Below are 12,477 nucleotides of genomic sequence, written 5' to 3' on the forward strand. Positions count from 1 at the left end.
CTACCTTCAAAGCATTTGCTAGCATCAACAGTGGACCTGACACCAAGTCCTGAAGCTTAAATGTCTTCCATCTAAGCCAACTTGACACTTCAGAGATCTGCCATCTGGATTAGACACTGTGAAAAGTTACATTTTCTAGTTAGAGTATTTATGTCCCATTGATTACAGAATAAAAGTTACTTTGGTACACTGCAATGATGTTGCAAAGTCATTCTTGAGAAATGAGTTTCTCCATAATTGCAGAGTGCCATCAGTGGACAGACTGGACACTAATAAATCTTTAGTCTCAGGCCATCCAAACAGTTCAGCAGTGCCCTCTGAAATGTCTATGGCTCCTTAGTTGTCAGAAAATGTGTTGCCTTACTAAATCACATAAATGTTTAATGATATTTTAACTTACATAGCACCGAGCATGCATTGTTTCTACGAAAAAAATCCAGATGTAAGGGTTTGAAGTTAAAAAACCTTGGTGGTCTGGAAGCATATACCAGGAAGGAATAACCTGTAGCTACAACTTACAGTAGCTCCTCGTGTTGGCATGGACAAAACCAAAGGGAGCCTTCTCCAGTGTTTGTGAAATTTCCATGGGTTGACTGGAACAGGCAGAACCCTTTGAGCAAAAATCTTTTACCTTATAAACAAATGTCTGCAGTATATAAACTACTATAAAGAATAATTTGTAAAGGCTCAGTCAAATATAAATTTATTACATGATATAAAAATGCTAAAGGTCACTTTTAAAAAAGAATGGTGCATTTGATTTATGCAGTGCTATTTAATTAATGCAGGAATGTTTTGATCCTCATTGGGGTCTAAAGCGCATAAAGAGCATTTTTTCACCTTTCCATCTCAGTATAGATAATATGGTTTACAGCAGTGAGAGTCAGTGCAGAAAATTAAGAGATAAGATAGTTAATAGCATTTAATTCTGCTTTTGCCTCTTTGGCAGAGCTGCAGCAAGTAATTCTACTGGGTTTGATTCATTTTTTCTGACAGTGATTCTTGAGCACTTTTGTAAAATACCGTAAAATCTATGGTTGAAAAGTGCAATATAAAGGTTAGTTGTTCGTTTTGTGTCTGTTACTGGAAAAGCTCTCCTGCTAAAGGAAAAAAAGAAAGTAGTGCCTTCATCGTTTTTTCTTCCTTTAACTTTTCAAGTATTTCTAAATTTTCATTTTTGGATTTTGTTTCTAAAAAAGCATCTTAAATATTGCACGCACCACAATTACATTTGTGAATGACGCTAATTGGTGCGATCAAGTAGCTCAATGCAGACTGTCTGTCATGTTCAAAGACTGCAGCTAGATCCTACAGGAAACACTTCCCTGAAAATCTGTTCACCTCAGGCAATGGCTATTTTCAGTTGTATAAGCTAAATAGTGCCAGACCACCAGTCAGATGAGAAATATGCAAAGAAAAAACCTGAAGATATTTTAAGGAGCTGTAGTTTGGGGACACAGTAAATTTGGCTTTAGGACTTCTAGTATCAGATCAGAAGTTTGAAGTCACATACTGTAAAACATTTTGGTAAAAAATCATGATTTTAGCTGAATTCTGTTTGAAACAATGTTGACTTTGTGCAGGTGGGTCTTGGGCTTGTTCCAGTACTGTCAGAACAAGTTTCATCAGCCAGTTCTTGACTTCTTGTAATTTTTTTCATCTCCAGGTATTGTTGCCAGTCACTGGTGTCCTTTAACTGGAGATTCAAGTCAGAGCCTTTTTAATCTCTGTATTGCAGCTGTTCCCAGCTACCTACCTCACTTTGCCTCAGATGTCTTGCACACTCTGCTTTTGACCCCTCTTCTCCTGCATCCATCCTTTGCCTCCTTCTTCATATGCTGACAATGGTGAAGCAACGTGAGATGATCACACAGCCAGAGCTGGGTTTCTGTCAGTAAAGAGGCACACTACAAGTCACATGCACCCTTCGTACTTCCTTAGCCTTGTCTGCCAAAATCCAGCCTGGACCCAGCTGAGGAGCTGGACACGTGTTGGCAGTGTACATCATGATCAAGTTTACAATGCCATTTCCATGCGGATATCACAGGGTGGACACCAAAGAGACTGGAGCGGTGCAGGGGTAAAGCTTTGAAGTGAGACTACAAGAAGTCTAGTGACAGGAATGGATGGTCTGATGCAGGAGTGTGCTGCTGGTTTCTGAGGAGACCGGCTTATCCAAAGTGGGTACAGTGGCAACTTGAGGGCAAACTTTCCTTTGTTTGAGCCTAAGTGATCTCTCATTAGAATAAAAAAAAGGGGGAATCTGGGGTGGTGAGAGGGCTGTCCTAGGAGATGCAGCCACAGGGGAGAAAGGGAAGGCAGTGCCTTCTCTGTCCTTGGGTGTTGCTTACAGGAGGACTTCAAGGTAAAAAAAAATTAAATAATCTGCCTCTGGCCCAAGTAAGGAAGCCTGTTTGAGAGCTCTTTTCTGCTTGCATTTTTTTTGTTTGTTTGTTTGTTTTCCTTCTTTTGTGGGGTGCTCCAGTTTTCTGGGCACATGTCCAGGGGTTGTGTGTTTTGCCAAGCAGCAGCCTCGCGTTCTTGGGCAGGCAACATCCTGGTTCCACCCTATCCTGAACGGGGTGTGCTCGCACACCCGCATGTACCGTCAAGCACACTTTATTTCAGACAAACATTTGGCGAAGCAAAGTTAGGCTAAACCTGTGTTTCTCCCGCGAGCTGACCTTTGTTAGTGTATCGGCAGCTATGAAAACGAGATGTAAGTTGACATAGCAGTGTGGTACCCTTTGGAGAGATCCCAGGAGAAGCGATGCTCCCCCAGACACACACAGGCTCTTTCCACGGTCAGGTTCACAATATACCCTCAGGTAGTATGTGCTGTTGCTATATTGTGGCATACTTTGACTTGAATGACAAGGGATTTCAACCGATTTGAAATGACGTGGATCACTGTCACATTCTCCAGCAGGGCAGAGATTTCACCTGCGGACCATCGCCCACACACATTTACTGTCACCAGGGCTGGCCCGCACAGGGAAGGAAAAAAACGCGATGCGAGGGTCTAGACAGCAAGGAAAAGGATTACTCATCTGCGTAGCAGAGAAAATAAGTGTCTAAATTTTGGGCGGGCGGGCGCGGAGGCGCCGCTAGGCGGCACTGCGGCTGCGCGGGTCCCTGCGCCGGGCAGCGCTCCCCAGGGCGGGGGTATCAGCGGGGCTGTTATTACTCCTTTGGGGATTTTTATCTTTTGTTTTGTTGCCTTATGAGGCATTGACGCTTGTGGGGAGCTGTGCAAACCTATTAAAAACCCCATTATGTACTATTAAAAAAAAACAACCAACAACCATGTCTCACTTCCACAATCGTGTCATTCACTTCCACGCGCAAGCAGTGCCAAGGACGTCATCCTCCCACGAAACCTTTCCTCTGCGCCTTTAGGCGCTGCGAATCCCCGATGACCCTGTCCCTTTCCCACAGGACCCCGAGCAGCAGGGGTACCGCTGGGGCATCCCCCCTCGCTGGCCCCCGAGGGCCTCCCCTTGGAGCGTTGTAGGGACGTTTTAATACTTCTCCATCTCTAAGGCTGTGCTGACCAGACAGGAATCTCTCTCTGGAGGGTAAATAAAGATTTCTGTGGAAAGGAGAGAACGACGAGTAGCACACAGGAGACGGGCTGGCGTGTGGGCAGCCAGGAGAAGGCCGCTGTCGTGTAGAATCACAGAAGCGCAAGGACACTGCAGAGATGACAAGCAAGAGAAATATGGATAATAACAGTTTCAGAAGAATGCAGCTCTAAAATTATAGGAACAAAGTGATTTTGATAATCTATTAGTTGCTATATAGGAAGTGTAGAAATCCCATCAGTGATGTAGGAAGGTGAGAAGCTTCAACCAACATAACTGCTCTCATTAGGAAACAATTCAAGGGATTTGCTAAGACTCTCGTTTTTGACTCAAGATTGCCCTGGGATTTTTGCCTATGCAGAGTATAAACTGTAAGATGAACAAAGGTTGGTAGCGGACTTATGTTAGGAATGTCAATAAATACCCGAGTTTTGCATTTGGGGAAATAAAGCAAGTGGTGTCACTGCTGTGGAGGAAACAGTAGGTGCCTCAAAAGGCTCTAAACTACAGCTGTGACACCAGACATCTTAAAATCAGAAAATGTGTATTGTTAGCACTCCAGAACTTTCAAAGAGCTGACAGACAAATGCTTTGAGTCACTAAAACTCAGTTTCAGAAGAACTGGAAGTCCAGGGGATCTCCAGGAGGTGGGAAAGAAGTTCACGCTGGAACAGTATTTTGAAAGACAGACAGAACAACCGGGGCAATTCAGGCTGTGAATTTCTGTCTGGCCCATAGCCTGATATTGCCTGGATTCTTCTGGCTATGGGCCTGATGGAAGTCTATAGCCTGAGATGCGTACTGCCCAAAACGACTGTGTTAATAAATATCAAAATAAAAGGAAGTAGGTTATTTATGCCTACTGACATGGATTTACAGAAAGTAGATTTTGCTGAGAAAATCTGGTATCTTCTTCAAAAGAGTAAGAGCTTAATACATAAAGACAGTTACGAAGACAGCTATAAAGCATGAGGCTTTAGTTTTGCACAGCTCTTTGATCACGAAGTTATTGCAAATTAATATACCAGATGGTTCAAAATCCAGTGGTTAACTCAATTTTTAGTCTCAACGCTAGACAATGAATCACTTGTTCAGTAGGGGTGTTAACTAGCGGAGCTCCAACTGGATTGTCTCCTGGCTGTTTTCCATTTTGATCCATGATACAGAAGAAAACATAAACTCATCGTATTGCAACAGACACGAAGACCAGAGGAACAGAAATGAAAATAGGTCACTGATGCAATCAGCTGGTAAACAGAAAGCAAGCATACAATATATTACTTTATCCCAGGTAAACATGAAGCCGTATATCTAAGAACAGGGAATGAAGGCCACAGCAGTAAGATGGGAAACTATACTTTGAAGCAGCGTCTCTGGAAAAGACTCAGAAAAGAGGGGCACAGCAGCTGAACAGAAAGGGGTAATGTAATCTTCAGACATACAGGCAAAGGAGTCGTGAGTCGGGCTAACGAAGTTACAGTATTTGGGGATTTGGAACTGATCTTGCCACTATGCTGAAATGCTGGGTCTAGTTCTCCAAGGCTCGGTCAGGGAGGATGTTGCCACATTAGTTGGGTGGAGAGGTTGGTGTCATTTTGCTGTGTTAGACCCAGAGCACATGGGAAGGAGCTCCTAATGCTCCAGTGACTTTCACTTACAAGACAAGAAAATGCTGTAACATAGCGACCAGAATGATAAAATTTGTGAAAGCAGAGCTTTTTATACCTGATTTCTGATAGTTATCAGGGATTACTTTCCTGGAACTGAAACCATTCAGCATAACTGAGTTTTTCTCATAGATGGAAGTACCTTTAAGGTCAAGGTTTGTATGCTTCTCCCCTGTGACTGGGGACAAAATTACATCCCCTAGCATAGTTATCTTAAACACAGAAAACCTTATACGTTTCTGAGGATAAATGCGAGACCATTTCTTTTGCTGGGCTTTTGAAAATACAAAACTAAATGACTTGATGGAGTTTCCCCTATTCAGACAGAGAATTTATTTCATCTCTCTGGTACTTCTGGGAAAGGAGGTGCAGAAAGAAAGGGTTTAAGCATGTACATGAGTTGTGCAACCAGCTCTCAATGCTGCTTATATTACCTTCCATTAATTCAGAGCTCTTGCTTAGTTTGCTACAGGGGCTCATTTCAAGCATCTTGGAAGCAAAATCTGGCAAGAACAAGAATTTATGCATTTTCCAAGGGTTTCTTCAACCTCAGGCCCCCCTTCCTCCACCCTCATATTTTGTGGCTGGACTGCTTTCCCGCACAGCAGCTAATATCAACACTCGCATGTGTCCCTGTGTGCAGGTTTATGTGTATGCAAGTGTTATGTTTGGAGAGACCCATAACAATTTGTTGTCGTTTAGACAGTCATTCTATCACCCGATGACCCCTTCCCACCCAGGAAAGGGAATCAGGAAAAACAAGGAAACCCAAGAGCTGAAGTATAAACAGATTTAATAGAATAAGATTAGATAATTAACATTAACAGCACTAAAGAACCAATATTGATCCCGACACCAATACAGAATATTCAAAGATTATACTCAGCCAATTCTATCAGTAGGAAGCTGTGCACTCCCAGCAGTGGACAGCAAATGTGGGACACTGCCAGCGCTATGGCTTCGGGAGGAAGGGCCGGGCCCAGGAGTCTGGCACTGGGGCATGAAGTTCTCAGGGTGGCAGCCATCAAGGGAGAGAGAACTTCTCAGCAAACTTTCTAATGTATATTGAATGTGACGTTGATGGTATGAAATAATCCTGTTGGCCAGCTTGGGTCAAGTGCTCGGGTCTTGCTCCTCCTCATCCCTGCACCTGGCTAGCTCGAAAACACTGAGACCTTGAGACCCACACACCTTTGCTGGCTGTAAAGTAAATATTTTCACAAATTCAGACACTGGAGTCTTCTATAAGTGCAGTTTTCCCAAATATTAGAAATTAGTTCTGTGTCGCTCAAACCAGGACAGCAAGCTACCTGCATCTTAACACCTCACCACTGTATTATTTTTTTCATGTTAGCTACAGCAGCACAGCCTGCATTACTGGGAATTTAAAAGTACCTAAAAACATTCATTCTTTTTTACTGAGCCAGTAGGCAGTTGCTTACTGTTGACAGAAAAAAAGGGACACTTGGAGAGCACCTGTTCCCGCCCACTGTTTAGAAAAGGGCTGAGTTAGCACATGCTGCTCAGGGTCTTTTCCAGTCAAGTTGTAAATATGCCCAAGGATGGAGATTCCTTAGTCCCTCTGGGCAACCAGTTCTTGAAAGGCTTTTTTTTTTTCTTTTTTTTGTAACGTCGTGGTGGAATTTCCCTTCTTGTTTCCCGATAGTGTCAACTGGTGTTTACAGGAGAAGGCAGTATGCTTGATGGCAATGCAATGAAGGACAAACTTCTTTGCAAGGAGGTGGCATTTACATTCTTCACTGTGTTCTTGGTCTAACTGGTTGCTCGGCAACTCAGCTCCAGTGAAACCAGATAAGATTTGAGCAGCAACATTGTTCTCCCAGTCAGCGGGCAGTTAAACAACAAGGTAGTTCACCAAAGTGTTTGATGAAGTCAAAGCAGACTCTATTTTGACCAGTACTTTAGGGTTCCTTGTGTTTACCTGTCTCTATTTCATGTCCATCTTCTCATGTCAATTTTAGTAATTTCTGGTTCCCTTTCGAGTAGCAACTCTTGAAGGATTTTATAAACCACTCCTAATATCTGTTTCAACTCTGACTTGCTGACAGCACTGTACTCCTTCCTCAAGTCTCCCACTCACAAATGACACGCTTTTCCTCCTACCCTCAACTGCATTTGGAAGCGAAAAGCTCAAAGTCTTGTGATTTTCAAGATTCCTTTTGCATAATGTTCAAGCTCCTGATGCTGATGATCATGGCAGATGTAGAGAGGACCCAAGCACCAAGAGTAGAGATGCCTCACAACATTAAAAGTTCCCACCACAGCTGGAGTCACCATCTGTAAGACACCACACAGCACATTTGGTACTTTAGGAAAAGTGTTACACTCACACGCTCCCTTGAAGAGGGTCCTGCTGAGCCAGGCAGCAGTATGTCTTATTTTGATTTTGGGGTGCCAAAACCCAAGAGGAATCTTCTGACTTTCAACTAAAAAACGTTACATAAAACTGAATTTACCTATATGGAAAATCCTTCCTCAAGGGCTAAGGGAAAATAAAACAACTACAAAAAAAAGCAAGCAAAGGAAAGTGGAGATACCATCACGTAGGATTACTGATCTGAAAACACTACTGCTCTGGAAGCAGCAGCCCTGTTTATGTCGTCTAATATTTTATTTCAAGCTTGTAGATTGCTAAGTGTCATGAGCAAACATAGTAAGAGGCTAAGATAGCTTTTTATTACTTGAGATGAACAAAAAATCTTGTAAACAAACAAGAAAACCCAGAGGTATTTGTTTTGCATAACCTGGACCTACCCTTTCTCTGGAGCTGCTGGGACACGGACCATTCTATACAATAAAGGCGTAACAATGGAAATGAATAGAGATTAAGTATTTTTATGTTAAAAATAACTGACAGCGTTAATGAGTCCAGTTTTAGTAGCCTTTGGGACTGTGTTCCTCTTTTTGGCTGACTGGACAGCAGCTGGTTTTGGAACTGTTTCTAACCAGCACTGCAAGCAGGCAGGTTTCCTTTCCTCCTGACAGCAATCACAATCCTGTCAGTTTAACTGGCAGAAGACACTGAGAAATCTGTACCAAAAAAATCAATATGTAAGTAAAACGTGACCTGAAACCTCACATTGCAGTCATGAGGATCCAACTCTGTCTGAGCTGGGATGGGGGGCTATATATTGGCTCTTGCGGGTTCCAAGGTGAAGCAATTCAGGAGGTTAGCGCAGCAGCAGCCTTCCCTGCTGACCAACCCAAGTCCAAATCCCAGCCCAGATTACTTTGAAAATGCAAGTAGGGACCCTCCACGGATTCCCTTTCATTGACGCCAAAGGAGACCTGCAGAAATGCAAAAGCTGCACAGCAAGTTGTTAGCAAACATAACTCACTGCACATTTGGTAGCACCATGTGCTTGAGAGATGGTAATATAGTGAAAGACAGCAAATTACACTAATTGTGACAGAACAACCAACTTCCCTGACCCCCAGATGAATGTAACTCTATTAAAACCAGTAGCTTTACAAGACATTAATTAAGGAAAGTTACACACAGAGAAAGAAAAAGAAGACGGGCAGTTACACAAAAGTATTTGTAATTAATACATTATAACTCATATACAAATTTATTTTTGCAAGGAGGCTTGCAGGCATATGGATACTGCAGCATTTAACTTGGAGGGTTTTTTTCTTTTCTTTGAGAAACAAGAGAAACAGCTGGGAGACGAGTAGATAAAATATTCTATGTCTGCACACCTGTGGAGTGCAGGTTACGACAGCTCAATGCCAAGACCCTAAAAGCTGCCCAAGAGAGGCGTGGCGGCTCTTAGACATGTTTCTGAAGCGCTGTGGGAAACCTTTGCTGTGGAAAAGCCAGCTGGCAGGTCACACCCCACAGCACACACCTACCTTTCTTTCTGTGCTTCGAGAGAACTGAGCCAAGTCATCTCTGCATTCACATACATCTGTAAATTCTTTTGGAGGAGATGGGGAATTTATAAACATGGGAGTAGATAGCTCTGTAGGCTCAGAGATTTGCCTCCGCAAGACTGAGAGAGAGATCTGCTGTTGACAGCATTTGAGCCCACTAAGATATAGTCAATGCTGGAACTTCACTTAGCAGCTAAGTTTTTCATTAGGATAAAGTCTGGTCTACTGTGAGGTGTGTGGACCTGGTAGGAAAACTGTGAAGGGAGTGACTGTTAGCTCTGGCAGCTACACAAGCCTGGGGAATTTACCATAAGCTGCTTTAAGTAGGAATGTTGTCTGTGTAAAGGCAACAGTGACAAAACCAAGAATGGTTAGGGCTTGTGCAGTCTTATCCACCTCACCTCAAAAATATTTTCCATCTGTAAATACGCCAAAAGCTCAAACACATCTATGACTTTCTGGCAAAACCAAAACAAAGTCACAAACCAAGATGAAACTTTGATACCCTATATAGATAGACGTCCATAGATTCTACATAGTGAAAAACATAAAGCAATTTTTAAAACACTAAAAATGCCTTGCGCTACAAGCATTACAGTAAGGCCATGGGTACTGTAATTGTGAAATCTCTGTTTTTCACCTTTAAAATGCCAAAATTCCATGGCTTGACTCCAGTATGGATTCAGGGCTATTTTCTCTGCTATTGTTAACCTTCTTATTAGTTCATGAGCAGCACCTCTTATGAAGAGCAAATAACTATTTAATAAAAGGCAGCAGAAATAACATAGCAAGTGAACTCACTGCCATTCCCCAGCTGGGTTCAGAATAAATATCCCAACATCAGCCAGCACTGACATACTGACTTTGACAAGATTCACTGCTCTTACTGACAACAGCTACAGGAAACACTGCAAATTTGGAATTCAAAAAATCTTTACCATTGAGCTTCATTCATTATGTCAGTGTCATGAAAAAAGATGCCTTTATAAGCTCTAAATTTAATTGCTGATATGAAACTGCCACTTGTCCTTTTCCTGTATATGACTAACAAGCCAGAGGACTTGCAATGCCTGCAAGTGGTTCTGTTGCGCATGTCAAATGGGGAACAGCGTGGGGAATTTTTTATATCCCTGTGGTAAGTGACCAGGTGATCACAAGAAGAGGGACTGCATTCACCCAGAACTGGTGGTGTACAGGTGTGTAATCTAATCTAGGTCTCTAATCTCCTTCAAAAGTAAATAAGGACAATGAGGGGAGAGGGGTTGCCTTTTGAATGTGTTCATTTAAGAATGGGATGAAACTGTCTGCTGGAGCTGCCAAGGTATTTTCAGTGTCTATAAATAAAGAGAGATTACAGCTCAAATTTTAGACAGCTTAAAGTTAGGCAAGACTACCTCCTCTGTAAGTAAGCCCTATTTAGAATTATTATTTCACTCTAGGCTATAAAATAGTTTGATTAGATTATGTGTTTGGCAATGAAGACATATCACTTAGGGGTAATGGATCTAAGTTTCAGTGGTGTCTCTGAGGAGGCAACCCAGGGGATGGTGAAAGAGCCAGAGTATAGCTGAGAATTTTATAGAATAGTCAGTACTATGCATACTTTTCCATTTTGTTGAGGTTGTATTCCATATGGTCTTGCACTTTGAAAACATTTAAACACTATTACCTAAGTAGCCATGGCAAAATTATTTTTTTATAATACCTCTTAATGAACAGAAGACTAACTTATATCTAGATATCCCTAGGGGAAAAAAAAACAAACCTCAGATCTATGGACATCATGAGTATCGTGAGTGTCTTACCCATGCTTTTAAAGACACAAGGAAATTCTTTATAATCTAGATAAAGTGAACAAATCCAACTACAATCAGAAAACTCTTCTTGAATCATTTAAAGCAATCAGTTACCATGCTTTTAATTTTCCTTTTAAAAGTGATGGAGTATTGATAACATTTTGTTGTATAATACAAAATCAGAATGTGTCTTCCCATTGAAAGAGGTCAAAATGCATTGTGCTAATTCCATGGTGCATAAAACCCAGCCTCAATCATAAAACCCGAATTCACACCGTATGATTCATTTCAATCAGCCACAGTCTAAAGTAATACAGAGATTAGTTACTAAAAATGATTCCACTGAAAGATTAGTGAATTTAGAAAAAGAATTATGAAATCAAAATTTATACAAGGAAAAAAACCATAAAAACTGTGTAGAGGCTCAACTTTGACAAATGCTAGCTTACAGAGTTTTCCTTAACACAGAACTTACTTTCTCTCAGTAGCTCCGATAGTACTAAAAAGGGGTAGTCTTTTTGCACTGCAGTATCTGAAACAAAATTGAATTTCACAAATTATTTACAAAATTATAAAGAGAAACACTGTAACAGACTTTTTCATGCAGCATGGTTATACAGGTGCCGAAAGTTCTTCCTGTTCAAAGAATACCTTTGATTTAGGCAGGGTAATGTATTTTTCCTTTTGCTGCCTTAGGGTCTGCTGTTAAGGGCATGCTTCTTAGGAAAGGAAATGGCATCCCACTGTGCCTTGCATGATAGATGGGGTACAGTTGCCAACCTGGAAACAACAGTTGACATTGTAATACCAAGTATTTTACGGAAAGTTCTAAAAACACTGAGAATCTGGCTATAGTCAGGGCAATTGAGATTCTAGCAATTAGCTCCAGGACTTTTATACAACCATCTGTTTCTTTTTATGAAATGATTATCTCATAACAGTGATCATTCTGAAAAATCCAATCAAAATCAAGAAGGAATAGAAAGTATATGTGTGCCATTGACTATGTGCTACTGTTGAATTCCCTGGAAAGCCTGCTGATTGATTGCTCAATTTCTATGGACTGAGTAATGGAAAGATAAAGCAAGTATGTTCTTATCAGTTGTAAGAAACACTCTGTCTCTTTCATCTTCCTGTGAACTAATTTTTCTTTGTAGGAGGTACACTAAATATTAATGCTAAAAACACTGATGCCAAAATAGGTATTTTAAGAACATTTCAGTAAAAGAATAGAGATAATAAGAAAGCTTAGATATGATGACATTGGAATTGCAGAGTGTCTGAGCATCAGGAGATCTGAATTCAGTTCCTAGCTCTGCCCTCAGAATGACTACATTAAAAACATTTCATTTTACATACTTCAGCTCCCCATCTTCAGCACTGCTTCCTATTTCATCCTATCCACCTGTTTCATCCATTTAGAATAAATGTTTTTTAGGGAATAACTCTTAAGTATTTGGATAGTACTCATTTCGTAGATGCCTTGATGTTAAATAGACCAAATACAACTTTACAGTATTACAACTAGGGAAA

This window comes from Charadrius vociferus, unplaced genomic scaffold (assembly GCF_000708025.1).
Source record: "Charadrius vociferus isolate BGI_N301 unplaced genomic scaffold, ASM70802v2 scaffold45, whole genome shotgun sequence".
Taxonomy (NCBI): domain Eukaryota; kingdom Metazoa; phylum Chordata; class Aves; order Charadriiformes; family Charadriidae; genus Charadrius; species Charadrius vociferus.